The following is a 14,416-nucleotide window of genomic DNA, read 5'->3' on the forward strand; positions in this document are numbered from 1 at the left end:
ACCTCTAGCCAGAACTGAAGCTGGGAAATAAATCTGACATCTAGGAACATGTTGTTGTTGTTGTCCCCTGTCTTTCTTTTGCTGTGCCATGGTGCAGTCTAGAAAGATGGCTGAGGTGCATTGCTTATTAATTACTTCTTTTCTGTTAGGAATTCTAGGAAAGCACATTCACTTAGTATTCATATAGAAAACCAAAGAAATCTCATGCTAAAGTCACTCTGTCTCCTGCTTTGCAAGGATCAAGGGTAAGACTTTACACTTTTGAGTCAATCTTGATCACCTAAAGCACCCTTTCAAACTTTTGAAGTGATGGAAACAGGAAGGACATTTTGCATCTGGATATAAAAATCCATGTGTATTCTAAGGGAAATGGAATCCATGCATTGCTGATTAATTTACACTTAAATCAATGAAGTGTTTTGCAAAAGATATTTGATGTTCAAGAAGCCTTTTTAAGGGAGTCTAATGGGATTTTTAAAGCTGTTTTGCCTTAAGAAGAGGAACTTGTCTCCCTTCCTCAAGCTCTTACACTCAAATGATGTGATTGCAATGCCTCATTCTGAACAGAATCTTATTGCTCTCACAATCTTCCCACTTAGCCCCGCCTGGAGGTGGTTCACCTGGGTTTTATTTTAATCTTTGTCCACATTTGTCATTTATTTATGCACTTTTCTTTGTTTGTAGAATCTGTTGGAGTATTGGATGCAATTTTTCCAGGATTGGAGAATTCTCTTAGTGTTCTAGAAGGAATGAGGGGTGAATTGAGGAAGTTAAAGAAGACATTAGGGTAGGGGAAGGAGACAGGAAAGGTGAAGATGGGGACCTGGAATAGATGGGGGTCTTAATATTTGTAAAATATATAGAATGAAAAGACAAAATGTATCAATGGTCACTGCTCTTGCTAAGTGTTGTCGAGTCAATTCCATCTCATAGCGACCCTGCATGAGGTTTTCAAGGACGCTAGACCTCATAGTTAGCCCTCCAGTGCTTATCCTACAGTGCCACACAAGGACTCTGTGTTGATGGTAAGTAGAATTAATTGAGCAGTCAATATTTGCTAATGCTTTTTTTTTTTTTTAATGTGATGTTGTTCCATCTAACCCTCATAACTGTCTGCAATTGTTGACATTATTATATCCATGTTTTTAGATGGAGAATGTAAGACAGAGAAGGGTATTATCATTGCTGTTAAATGCCATTGAGTCAGTTCCAACTCATAGTGACTATGCATAGGGTTCTCAAGTGCCCACTGGTGGGTTTGAACCACAGACCTTATGGTAAGCGGTTATATATACTTCAGCAGCACTACATCCCATAGATAGTAAGTCAAGAGTGTGATGTTGCCCACAACTGGTCAACCCAAACTTGATCAGATCCCAGCATTTGTCATGCAGCGGGGAGTGCATAACCCCAGTGATAATTTCAGACTCGTCACAGACATAGAAATAAATTCCACTGAAATCACATGTTGGGAAACTTACTTGCTTTCCAATTCTCTTTCAGCCCTTTGATATGTCAAGAGAATATGTCTCAGCTCATCTCTCCAGGAAGTATATGCTGGCCTGAGGCTCTGAGCCTTAAGCAAATTCCAAGTGCCTTGTTAAAATGTAAGGGCATTGTTTTGCTTTCATTCCACTTATTTTTTAAGTTTATCTTGTATTTATGGCAAAACCAAATCAGTTGCTGCCAATTCCACTTATAACAGGGTAGATCTATGCTCAGAGGATTCTTAAGGCCTTTTGGAAACATGGCCAGACCTGTCTTCCTAGGTACCAACCATTTGGGTAGTAGTAGACCATAGAACTATTAGTGCTACCCTGGGACTCCTGTGTTTGTAACAGGTCCGATGAATTTTCCTACTTTTAGGTACTGATATAAATTTATCTTTAAAAGAAAATGACTTTGTTTTTAAAGAAGTTGATGGGCTTTGAAAAAAAACAAGTTGATGGGCTTTAAAAAATTGGTTTATAGATACTCAACCCCCCCCACACACACACACAAAAAAAAAACACCCAGAAAAAATATTATATAAATGACTGTTGCTTGGGAAAAATAAAATAAATCAACCCTTTTTGAAAGTGTTGTTATTGAGTAAATTGTCCTCTTATATTTGGAGGTATATACAGTTAAACTCTTATTACTGGGCTGAAAGTTATTATTCAATATCAAATGTTCCAGAATTCCTACTTTGATTCCCTATAAAATCAACTGTTAAAAATATAAATATCAGCTCTGGGAGTTTGAACGAATGGGACCAGTCTGACCTGTTTCCATGGACCTTACAGAAATCCTTTTAGTCTGCAGTTACAAACATTATTATGCTATTTCTTCTCTTTCTCGTCCTTCCCATATTTCTAGACAATAAACACCACTTTCAGTTAACATCTTCACATAGGTTGATGAAAATCCAACTGTCATTTCTTTCTTTCTTTTTTTTTAACAGGAAGACTGAACTAAATAAATCAAATACATCTTCCCAGTGCACAGATTTGGAGCTGAGTATGTGCAAACAAACTGAAACCTGCCTTCATTTTTTGGTGTCTATTTTACTTGGTTTATCACTGAGTTTCATTTGGGGAGACATTGTGGTCCTATTCAATGAAAAAAAAAAAAAAAAGCACATTTTTTCCTTGCTTTCACTAATGGGAGTCAACATACTGCTCATAAAGTGTTAAAGTCTTTATGAACTGCCGATAGATATCAAGGAAATGCTCTGAGGATTAGGAGGTGATATTGTGGCAAAATAGCCACTTCCTCTAAATATTACTTTCAGTAGCTTTACAGCAAATATTGCTGAAGAAAGAGAATATAAATCACTCAAGACCCCTAGGACTTAATACTGAAGTACCATTTATGTTTTCCTTTTGTTTGAATTACTAACACGACTATGTAAGGAAGGAGAAAAAAAATCACTTTCCAAAGAAAAGTGAGGAGAAGAAAATGGGGGTGGGGAATGCTAACACAGAGCCTGGCTCCCTTTGGATCCTTTGTTTTTAGTGGTGTGTCCAGGCCCTGAAAGTTTTGGGAGTCCTTGTGTGGCGCTATTGGATAAGCACTGGACAGCTAACCTCGAGGTTGGTGGTTTAAACCCACCAGCAGCTCCTAGGCAACCCTATGCAGATTTGTTAAGAATCAACTGAATCAATAGCATATAACTACAACCACAACCTGGGAATCTTCTAGGCGGCCTGATGGTGTAAGTTGTGAAGTACTTGGCTACTGATGGAAAGGGCAGTGGTTTGAACACACCAGTTGTTCTGCATGAGTAAGTTGTGGTACTCTGTTTCCATATGTATTAAAGCCCCAGAATCCCTTTGGGGCCATTCTCCTTTGTCCTATACCCAATTACAACTCATAGTGACCATACAGGACAAAGTAGAAGTTCCCCTTTAGGTTTTCAAGATGGTACATTTTTATGAGCTGGCAGCCTCATCTTTTTCTGCAGAGTTGCTGGTGGTTTTGAACCACTGACCTTAAAGTCAGCAGTCCAATGCTTAATTCATTGTGTCACTAAGCATAATCAACTATGACTTCCTTTGTCCTGTAGGGTTGCCATAAGTCACAACCAACTCGATGGCAAGGGGTTTATTTCGATTCTGGGAATGAGAGTTTTCTCAACTATACAACACACATCTCTTGGCCACGCCCAATGTGAAGTTCACAATTCTGTAAAGCGTTGTATTAAGTGTGTGTGCCCTGCCACTTAATAGGCTATGCATAACCGAAACACTAAAACCACTGCCATGAAGTCAATTCCGGGCCTTCAAGGATAGGTTTTCTGAGGCTGTACATCTTTTGTTGTTGTTGTTGTTGTTAGGGGCCATCAAGTTGATACAGACTCATAGCAACCCTGTGCACAACAGAACAAAACATTGCCCGATCCTGGGCCAACCTCAGGAGCAAAAAGTTTCATCTTTTTTCCTGTGGATCGACTGGTGGGTTTCAACTGTGGACTTTGTAGTTAGCAGTACAGTGCTTCTCCGTTTACTAGGTACAGAGCCTTGGAAAAGTAAGCTAGCACTGGCACTTTGATTTGATTCATTTGCCTTTTAGAAACAAGGTTCTGGCAGTCATTACTTGATAAACTGCCGTTCTTCTCTCCCCATTCTCTCTACCTGCCCTGTGAATTTCCTGTCAAAGGAATCAGTCAAGACGGCAATGACAATTTAGTGCATCTATCTTTTATCAACGTCACATCGATATCCTTACATTTTCCACCTTCCCCTCACCTCTGAATCCACAACCTCAGTGGTATCTCAGGAAAAAAACAGTGTTTAACCAACCCCTAAGGGGCCCCCGGGTGGTACAAACAGTTCATGTGTTCAGCTTCTGACCGAAAGGCTGATGTTCAAGTCCTCCTAGCAGAACCCTGGAAGAAAGGCTTAGTAATCTATTTCCAAAAAAAAATCAGTCACTGAGAACCTTAGGGAGCACAATTCTACTCAGACACACATGAGGTTACCATGAGTTTCATTTGACAGTAACTGATTTCTATTGGCCTCCATCAGTTTTTGTTCAAAATAACCTTACCGTATCTCTCTTATTCGGGTGTATGGTTGGTTAGATGTAAAATTTCACACACACACACACACACACAGTGCTATGGTCATACATGGTTAATACATGACACCAAAATCAAGAAACAAAATGACAACTCTTTCTGTTTTTCTGAAATGCTAAGTCTACGATGTTAGTAGCTGAGCACTTCCTGTAGAGGTATTGCAAATAAGCAGAGCAGGTAGGGGCTACTCTAGATTGCATGAGGACTACAATCTCCTCGAACAGCAGACAACCCTGTCTAGCAGCCATTATTTCTGCAAATTCCACAATGATCTTTCCTCCACAGTGCTGAGACATTTTGTGGGTGCTTACCAGTAATCATATTTAGTTTATTTCATTAACCCACTAGAAGTTATTAATGCATAAATAGTGCAAATATGAATATATTTATGACTACCCACTCCCATCAAAGAGTCCTGGTGTGACGCTGTGGGTTAATACACCAGACTACAAAGCCGTTTGAACTGCAAGGTTGGCAGTTCAAGCTCACTAGCTGCTCCTCCAAACCCTGTATTGGGTCGCTATTGGGTTGGAACCGACTTGATGGCACTAAACAACAACAACAACAACTCCCATCAAGCATGCATTAAGTCTCATGCTGTTACCCCACTTAGTCACAGGTGTGAAGGATCCAAATATGAACAGGAAAAGATACCTGCATAGGATCAGTCAAATGGTGCAGACAGAGCGTGTGAGCCCAGGATCATGGTACAACAGCTCTCCAGAGCTGTGGAGAATTGGTTGATGGAGAGGGTTAGGGCTTTGGAATACCTGAATATTAACTTCTCTGAATACCCAGCCGTCTAACCTGGAGAAAGTCACTTAACTTCTCTGACAAGTAGTCAGGCATGGCTAGAACAGAGGCTGGATAGGGTAGTAGAAGCCAAGGGTGGTGGATCTGCCAAGAAAGTTGAGATAAGCAAGTTCAAAAGGGCCTCTTCTTCCAGCTAAAGGAAAAGGAGCATGACTTTACAAAGCATGTTGAACAAGATCCAGTAGGTGTCTTGTTCATATAGTATGTATATGATGTTCATTGCCATTGAGTTGATATAGACTCATAGAGACCCTTCTGTGGCAGAGGAGTCCTGGTGTGGTGCTGTGGGTTAATGCGCCAGACTGCAAAGCCATTTGAACTGCAAGGTTGATGGTTCAAGCTCACTAGCTGCTCCTCAGAAACCCTATACCGGGTCGCTATGGGTCGGAACCGACTTGACGGCACTAAACAACAGACCTACCACATAATTTCCAAGGCTGCAATCTTTAAGATAGCTGACTGCTCATCTTTCTCCCATGGAGGGTCTTGTGGATTTGAACCACTGATCTTTTGTTTAGCAGCCAAGCACACAGCCACTGTACCACCAGGATTCCACTTACTGGTTGTTGCTGTTGACGTGGAGCCAATTTGGACTCAGAGACCCTGTATGGGGTTTGCAAGGCTGTAAATCTTTGCAGGAGCAAAAAGCCTTACCTTTCTCCCACAGAGCAGCTGGTGGGCTCAAACCTCTGACTCTGTGATTTGTAGTCCAGTGCTTAGTCTACAGAGCTGCTGTGTTCTCTACATTTACATCAGAGCCTTAAAATATATCATCCAGGAAGCTGGGTAAAGAACGCATTGACTAAGGAACAATGAGAGGCAGAAATCACAAGTAATTGCTATATTCCAAAACCACAACAAACATTTATATAGCACTGAGTTGTGCTGTAGGGTAAGCACTGGACTGCTAACCACAAGGTTGACAGTTCGAACCCACCAGCCACTCTTCAGAAACCCTTTACAGAATTGCTATGAGTTAGAATCAACACAAAGATACTTAACAACAACAACAACAACAGAGACTTTTGTGGAGCACAGTAGATCGGTAGGATAAGCCCTCAACCGCTAACCACAAGGTTGGCAGTTTGAGCCCATCAGCCACTGCTTGGGAGAAAGATGAGACTTTCTGCTCTTGCAACGATGAACAGACTCTGAAGCTGCGTACAGGGTTGCTATGAGTTGGAACCTACTCCACAGCACTTCAAAAACAGCGTAAAATACTTTTAACTCCTTGACTGCCAATAGCATCCCTATGAGGGAGGTATTTTTATGATTGTCATTAGGCATTAGAGGAGTGGAGTCCAGAGTGGTTCAGTAATGTTTCCATTATCCCATAGCTATGGTGACTTCAGATATCCTGCCCTGCACCTTTATGTAACACTGGTAGCATAGTGGTTACAAGTTGGAGTGCTAATCTCATGGTCAGTGGTTTGAAACTACCAGCTGAGCTATGGGAGAAAGATGAGGCTTTCTGCTCCCGTAAAGCTTTACAGCTGTGGAAACTGTGCAGGGTCACATGGCACATAGCCACTGCCACTGCTGTAGTCCAGGCAAGGGGATGGGAGGGTCTGGGCTGGACTTGAGGGAGCACTCTGAAACCACCTTTCTATCTGAGTGCATTTTGATCCCCATAATGGGAGTCCTGGTGTGGCGCTATGGGTTAATGCACCACACTGCAAATTGACTCAACGAGTCAAGGGCACTTAAAAAAAACAGCAACAATGCTCTGTCAGGCTGCTAACCTAACAGTAAGTGGCTTAAGCCCACTAGTGGTTCCATGGGAGCAAAGACCTGGTGACCGACTCATGTCGAGATTGCTATCCAGAAAACCCCGAGGGGCAGTTCTCATCTGACAAAGGCTTGATGGGCATACGGCAACACCAACAACATCTCCCTGCCTGAATTCCATAAACTATTATTATTATCTTTACCATTTTAATTGAGCTTACTTTGGTAGTGGTGGTTATGTGCCATGGAGTCGGTTCCGACTCAGAGTGACCCTGTACAGGGTTTCCAAGACTGTAAATCTTTATGGGAGCAGAAAGCCTCATCTTTCTGCGGTGGAACAGCTGGTAGTTTCAAACTACTGACCTTGTGGTTCGCAGCCCAATTCTTAACCACTACGCTACCAGAGCTCCTTAGTGCTAGGCAAACATCAGGTGCTCATCACTGTTTGCCAAATGCACCCAATGATAGAGTGCTAAGCATCAGAGGGTCTTTTGGACAATTCCGTTGTAACATGTGACCTCAGGTGTTGTTGGACAGGCACCCAATAGCACCAACACCCATTCAATGCTCTCCCGTTCTCCATATAATCACTCATTTCTCTAGCCTCTCATTCTCCCTTACAGTTTGTATGTATGGAAATCTTGCTGGCCTCCAAAGTCCAGCTTACTGACAAGACAGGTCCTATGAGAAGCCGTTGCCATCTCTGAGCTTCCACAGTCTCTCCAGCACAAACATTGTATCTCTGGCACATTGCAATATCTTATGGATATCTGACACCAGTCCTATCATACCTATGATAGCATCCCGGAAACAGAGAACATACATTATTTTTACTGAGTAAGGAGTCCTGGTGTGGTGCAGTAGGATAAGCACTGGACTGCTAACTTCAAGGTTGGCAGTTCAAACCCACCATCTGCTTGTTGGAAACCCTATACAATGAACTCTACACAAGACATGACACAAGCATAAAAATAAAATGTAAGTAGTAGTAGTTGTTGTTAGGTGCTACCGAGTCATTATTGACTCATAGCAACTTCATGCACAACAGAACGAAACACTGCCCTATCCTGCACCGTCCTCACAATCACTGCTGTGCTCAAGCCCATTGCTGCTGCCACTGCGCCAATCCACCTTGTTGGGAAGCTTCCTCTTTTTTTCTGACCCTTCACTTTATCAAGCATGATGTCCTTCTCCAGGGACTGGTCTCTCTTGATAATATGTTTGAAGCATGGGAGATGTCTGGCCATTATGGCTTCCAAGGAGCTTTCTGATTGTACTTCTTCCAACACAGATTTGTTTGTTCTTTTGGCAGTCCGTGGTACTTTTAATAGTCTTCTCCAACATCATAACCCAAATGCATCAATTCTTCTATCGTCTTCCTTATTCACAGTCCAACTTTCACATGATATGAAGTTAATGAAAATAGCATGTATTGGGTCAGACACACTTTAGTCCTCAAACTAATATCTTTGCTCCTAAACACTTTGAAGTTGTCTTATGCAACAGCTTTGTCTAATGAATTACGTCACTTGATTTCTTGACTGCTGCTTCTATGAGTGTTGATGGTTGAGTCAAGCAAAATGAAGTCTTTGACAACATCAATATTTCCTCCATTTATATGAATGCTGTTTATTGTTCCAGTGGTGAAGATTTTTGTTTTCTTTATGTTGAGGTGCACCCCATACTGAAGGCTGTGGTCTTTGGTCATCATCAGTAGGTATTTTAAGTTATTTTTGCTTTCAGCAAGCAAAGTTGTGTCTTCTGTATGCTGCAGATTGTTAATGAGTCTTCTACCAATCCTGATGCCATGTTCTTTGTATAATCAATTTTTTCAAAGTATTTTCTTAGCATACAACTCTGGCACACACTTTTCCTAATTTTAAACGATTTAGTGTTCCCTTGTTCTTGGTCTATGTGCTGGCTTCTCATGAGCTAGGTAGCTGTCTTCCAAATTTCTTGGCATAGATGAATGAGGACCTCTTGTGTAGCATTAGTTTGTTGAAAAAATTTTAATTGCATTCCATGATTTCTGGGGCCTTGTTCATGGCCAAGTCCTTAAGTGCACCTTCTACTTCTTCCTTCAGTTTCATTGGTTCTTGGTCATATGCTACTTTTTTTGAAATGGTTGACCATTGACCATTTATTTTCCATCTTCTTTTGATGCTTTCTGTGTCGTTCAATATTTCATCCATAGAGCCCTTCAATATTGCAAATTGAGGCTTTAATTATTTCTTCAGTTCTTTCAGCTTGAGAAATGCTGAGCACATCCTTCCCTTTTGGTTTTCTAATATCAGGTATTTGCACATTTCATTATAATATTTGATGTGATATGAGTGTATAATTTCCTTACAGTGTATAATTCCTCCGTCTGAGATCCAAATCCCTTTTATATCTGTCTCAAGATTTCCTTTACCAACCAGTCTGTCATATCTACTGTGTGACACTGCCCCTCCACCCATCCCAGATCTAGTACTTTAGCTCCCTGTTGCTTTTTGTTGTTAAGTGCCATCGAATTGGTTCTGACTCATAGCAACCCTGTATAAGGTTTCCATGGAGCAGTTGAAGGGTTAGAATCACTGACTTTGTGGTTAGTAGTTCAGTGTTAACCACACCACGACTTTCTAGATTATTTGCACTCTTTGAATATGGAAGTTAAGATGGATCTCTCTTCATCCTATAACCCTGGCAAGATGCCTGGCTAACTGATTTTGGCCCGGGATTGACTCTTTGATAAGATTTATCTCAGAATAGTACTCAAGACTGGAATTCTGGTGGTGCAGTGGCTAAGTATTGGAATGCTAACTGAAAAGTTGCAGTTCAAACCCACACAGTGACTCCCCAAGAAAAGACTGGGTGAATTGTTCCCATCGTGTTACCTGGGGTTGGCATGAATTGGAAACCTACTCAATGGCACCTCACAATAACAGCAGCACTCAAGCTTGTTGTTGTTACATGCCAGGAGTCACTTCCGACTCATAGCAAGCCTATATATGTTTCCAAGGAGCAGCTGGTGAGTTTGAATCCCCAACGTTGCAGTTAACAGTCCTGTGCTTATGCTATAGTGCCACACCAGGATTTAGTGCTAACAATAATTCAGAAATGGACAGTTGGGTTATTTTATCAACTAAGCTTTTATGCTTCCCTTGATTAACTAAAAAATTGCAGTTCAAACCCACCCAGTGACTCCCCAGGAAAAGACTGGGAGATTTGCTCTCATAACGCGTAGGAATCTTGCCAGTTCACATCTTCCACGAAGTTTCCTTGATTTCTTCACCAGCAGTGGAGTTGCTCCCTCTCTCTGAATGCAGCATAAATCTACAGGCCTCCCAAGATCCTTATTCTTTGCAGTCTGACTCATTGGATGTTGCAGCCACAGCTATCCTTGGGTCTAACATTCTTTATACATGAGTGTTTCTGCAGTCCACATGGCAGCCTTGCACATAGTAGGAGCTCAAGAAAGCTGGGGAAAGTGATTGATGTGTGGGGAAGAAGGAAACCCAATGAGAGACTGATGGAGTTTGCTAAAAAGCAACAGGACAGAGTCTGAACGGTGGCTGTATTAACAGACCATTTGGTCTAAGATGTCAGCCCCATTCTTGGTTTTCCCTGCAATTTCAATCTCTATGAACACCTTGTGCTGCAGACAGACAGACAGACAGTTTCAGGGTGGATTAAAAGTTCAGTCAAGTAAGAAGAACTGCTCCCAGCATGTCGGCAAAACACTTTGTATTTCAAGAATGATTATTAAAAGCCACAAGGAAGGCAGTGATAACACAGTTGAAACATTGACTTACTGATCAAAAGAGACACTAATACACACTCCTTCAGGGAAGCGGTTAGATTTTAACATGCATGCAAGCAAATTCCTTTGCTCCTCCTTTCCCCGTCTACATCTTTGTACAAAGATCTGGCTGCTGGTACTTTTCCTTTTGGCTCGTATCTCATCTCCTACATAATTTTTCATTGCCTTGTGCTAGCTCTCTCTTTTGTCCCTCTCCTTCCCTCCCTTCCTCCCTTTTTTCCTTCCTTTTTCCTCTTCCTTCCTTTCATATCAACTATGTTCCTTTGCCTTCTGCATCTTTTGGAATCACTCTTTTGTATTCGCTTTCTCCCTTAATTAGCTTGTTATTTTCATCTGTTCAGAGAGAGTTTCCTCCTCAAATAGATGGCATGACCACCAGAAGAGCAAGCACTGTGCAATTTGTGGAAGAGAAAATTTTATCAAGCGAGACCAGTAGGATCTGAGTTTGCTTACCTCCCTTTTGGGAACAAGAGGAAGTTATCTTCAGGAAGTTATCTCTCTGAATCTGAGTTTCCGCATCTCTAAAATAACATGTCTACAGGATAACTGGAATCCTGGTGTGGTGCTGTATGATAAGCATTGGACTGCTAAGCACAAAGTTGTTGCTTCAAACCCACTAGCCTCTCCTCAGAAACCCTATACTGGGTCGCTATGTGTCAGAACTGACTCCATGACACTTAACAACAACAAACAGTATAATTGGCATATAGGAAGTCTCAGAAGTGGTAATAATGAACACTTTATCACTATTGCATGTGGCAACTGGACCACTAACATGGGGATATCTCAATTCGCTCAATGGAAATTGACTCCTTCATTCCCATCCCTCATTTTCTGAGACCTGTTTGGCTGTTTTCCTCTAAGACATCTGTCACCTGCACAGGGTAACATTCATTTCTATTGAGCAGGTAGAGGAGCACAAGGGTTGTTAGCACTCCTAATTAAAATGCATGCTGCTCTACATGTGAAAGGGACAGTGAGCCATAAACAATATTGCCTGACAGCAGCTGACAGCCTTCGACTTGACATACATTCCTTTTCATTGAAGACAGAAACAGAGCTGGTTTTAAAGGGTACACACATACCAGAAGTGCTTCCTTAAGGTAACTCTCACGGAGAGAAAAAATGTGCTTCTGATTAAGGACTCGAGTGCCAATTGAAATTGTTGCTGCTGTTAAGTGCCATTGAAATTAGCAGTACGAAATCTTTCCTCCAGGAGCACTTGTTGGTGCAGCGGTTAAGCACTCAGCTGTAAACTGACCCTACCAGCAGCTCCAGGGGCTCCCATAAAGATTACAGTCTGGGGAGCTTCATGGGGAAGTCTTTTTCTGTCACAAGGTCACTATGAGTCAAAATCGACTTGATGGCATACAACAACAACAACAACACAAGACTTCCCTCATTCTTCCTCCCAACTAGCCGCATTATGAATTTTTGAATTATTTCCAAATCAATGTTCAGGTAATAAAAAGGGGAGGCTCCACTGAACAAACATTTTGTAATATTGTTGTTGTTGTTGTTAAGTGCCGTTGACTGGGTTCTTACTCATAGCAACCAAGTTTCCAAGTAATGAATGGTGAGTTTGAACTGCCAACCGTGTGGTTCAAACCAACCTTGAGGTCCTGCACTTATCCTACAGCGCCATACCAGCATTCCATTTTGTCATATTAGGAGTAATCATTCTGTTTCAGAGCAAGGGTACCAGAGATATTTCAGACTCTGGTTTCTTCAAATGTGCAAGCTGAGGTCTGTGCTGTGCAGGGTCCAGCAAGGAGTTTGTAGGTACCATTTTTAGATGGGTTTTGGCACACTTGTGCTGCAAGTCTTGTGCTGCAAGATTTCTTTTCAACATGACTGAGATTTGCTTGTAATCCTAACAGCCCAGGGCCAAGATTAATATTATGGGTTCCCATTCCAGAGCTCTGTTGTTTTATACATTCGTACATTAATACCTTTTAACATTGGATGGAGTCCTGGTGTGGCATCACAGGATAAGAAGTAGACCGCAAGGCCAGTTTGAACTGCAAGGCTGGTGATTCAAACTCACCAGTTGCTCCTAAGAAACCCTATACAGGATCGCTATGAGTCAGAACCAACTCGACGGCACTTAACAACAACCCTAACATTGACCTGTTCAGCAATTCATTGAGAAACAAAAACAAAACCAAAAAATTGTGTTCGTATCACTTATTTGTATATCTACTCCAAAGAGTTGGATGTTGTTGTTGTTACTAATTGCCTTCAAGTTGGTTCTAACTCATAGTGACCCTGTATATAGGATTTCAGAGGAACAGTTAGTTGGTGGATTTGAAGCTTATCTAAAGCTTATCCTACAGTGCCACACCAGGCCTCCTAAATAGTTGGATTGCAACACTTTCTGAACTCTTCTTGGATATTTGTTGCTGTTTTTAGTCAGTTCTGACTCCTGACAGCCATCCAAATAACCAAATAAAATGTTCCTCAGCCTTGTATCTTCTGGATGCTTGGCCCCTTTATATTTAGTGTTATATTTTATTATCTAGTTAAACGTTAGGTAGATTATATGGCCCCAGTTTTTAAGATGCAGAAACAGAGAGGACAAATCACTTTTTCAGGAATGCAAAAAATACATTCTGGAATCTAGTTTGGCCTATTTTTCATAACAAAGACCAAAAAAGTTCTATCAAACAATTCTGTATTTTAGGAGCTCTGGTAGCACAACGGGTGAGGTGTTGGGTTGCTAACCGAAAAGTCAGCTGTTTGAACCCACTAGACACTCTGTGGCAAAAGATGAGGCAGTTGGTTTGCGCTCATGCCTTAGCTGCTACCAGTGTCGGTGCCACACAACAGGAGAAGCAGGGGAAAACTCTTCCTGCCAAGATGTCCATCGGTGTGCCCATTAAAGTCCAGCATGAGGCTGAGGGCCACATCATGATGTTTGAGACCAACACTGGAGAGGTGTGCCGGGGCAAGCTCATTTAGGCCGAGGACAACATGAACTGCCAGATGTCCAACATCACAGTCACTTACAGGGATGGCCAAGTGGCACAGCTGGAGCGGGGGTACATAAGTGGCAGCAAGATCCCGCTTCCTGATTTTGCCTGACATGCTGAAAAATGCACCCATGTTAAAGAGCATGAAGAATAAAAACCAAGGCTCTGGGGCTGGCTGGGAGAAAGCTGCTATCCTAAAGGCCCATGTGACAGCAAGAGGAGGACGACGAATGGGATGTGGAAACATCTTCCAGAAGCGAAGATAATTTTACCTTTTCAACAGAACTCTGTCCTCTCTCTCTTTTTTTTTTTTTTTTTTTTTTTTAAGGTTAGCCATGTAAAGGTGAGGGGTACTTATATATATGTCTTAGGTTTCCTTTTGATATCGTTCTCATGAGATCTGGGGAAATATTCAACTAAATATATAGGATTTTTGTTTTTGGTAGGAAAAAAAAAAAAAGATGGGGAGTCTGCTTTTGTAAAGACTTGCAGCCTCAGAAACCCTGTGGGCAGGCAAATCTACAGTGCCCTACATGGTCA

The 14,416-nt window shown here is 41.7% G+C and overlaps 1 pseudogene; it reads left to right on the forward strand.

Moving 5' to 3' along the window:
- Window positions 1-13,763: 13,763 nt before the first annotated feature.
- On the forward strand, window positions 13,764-14,142 carry LOC102833130 (annotated as a pseudogene).
- The last annotated feature ends 274 nt before the right edge of the window (window positions 14,143-14,416 follow it).

This window comes from Chrysochloris asiatica, unplaced genomic scaffold (assembly GCF_000296735.1).
Source record: "Chrysochloris asiatica unplaced genomic scaffold, ChrAsi1.0 scaffold00055, whole genome shotgun sequence".
Classification (NCBI taxonomy): Eukaryota; Metazoa; Chordata; class Mammalia; order Afrosoricida; family Chrysochloridae; genus Chrysochloris; species Chrysochloris asiatica.